Genomic DNA, 1,251 nt, shown 5'->3' with positions numbered 1-1,251 from the left:
TTTTCTCCAACCGTAAAATCCATCGATATTTTTTCTTTGACGAATTATCGACAGATTCTTCCATAAATAGAATTGTTTTGTTTTAGAGTGTTAACTCAGGATTTTTATTTACCATAAATAATATAAATTTTTATTGATCAAATTTTATTGAAGTTTTTTTTAAAGAAAACAACTTTTATTGAAGTTATGAAAATCGTATTTTTAATTACATGAAGGTGGGTATCCAATTAATGAGAGGGGGTGGAAATGTAAATTAAGAGGATTCTAGAACAACACCAGTCAATAGTCAAGAGTATATGCAAGGGTTCACAGTGTAAATTCAACGGATTTAGAAATTCTGAAAACTTAATATTCCATTTTATTTAATATTTTAAACGCTATTTTGATTTTTAATAAAAGTATTTTAAATATCTAACTTATGTTCAATTTTATGTTCTTAGTTAAATGCTATATACTTTTAAATAAATCAGAAGGGCACGCACGTAATACACGAAGATATATTTTGATTTTAATATTTCGTTTTATTTTGTCTTAATAGATGTTATAATATGGGTTTTGTGGTTTAGAGAAATGAAATATAAATTTGAAGATATTATAAAATTTTGAAAATAAATATATTGATATTAGTATCAAATCAACTATTTAAAAGTTTTTTTTGTGTGTAATTTCTTCAATTTAATTTAAATCTAATAACGAAGTAATTTATTTTTGAGTTTATAATATAATTTTTTATAAGATAATAATTAAATATTCTTTTAGAACTCAATAATTATTCTTATTATATTTTATATTTTTTATATTTAAAATAAAATATTTATCTTGTATTTAACTATGTTTATCTACACTTAGTTACACAAATTCAAACATAAGGGTGCGTTTGGTACGTTGGACAGGGTGGGACAGGACATGACAGAACACAATTGTCCTATGTTTGGTGTGKTTTTATGTGGGACTAACTAGAACAAACTAGAACAAGGGTGGGACAAGGTTGTCCAACCTTTACCCATGAAACTAAGTAGAACAAGAAACTTTTTACCACTTTACCCTCAAAAACCTCATACGCATACCTTCCTTCTTCCCCTTCACTCTCCTCTCCTCCATCGCTTCCACCGCCCAACCGGCGTCCGGTGACGGCGACTTCAGATGGCCGCCGCCGCTGCTTCTCCGATGGCCGCCGCCGCTGCTTCTCCCGATGGCCGCCGCCGCTGCTTCTCCCGATGGCCGCCGCCGCTGCTTCTCCGATGGCCGCCG

This window comes from Cynara cardunculus, assembly GCF_001531365.2.
Source record: "Cynara cardunculus var. scolymus isolate 2C chromosome LG 15, CcrdV1, whole genome shotgun sequence".
Taxonomy (NCBI): Eukaryota; Viridiplantae; Streptophyta; class Magnoliopsida; order Asterales; family Asteraceae; genus Cynara; species Cynara cardunculus.
Note: the sequence above shows the minus strand (reverse complement) of the source record.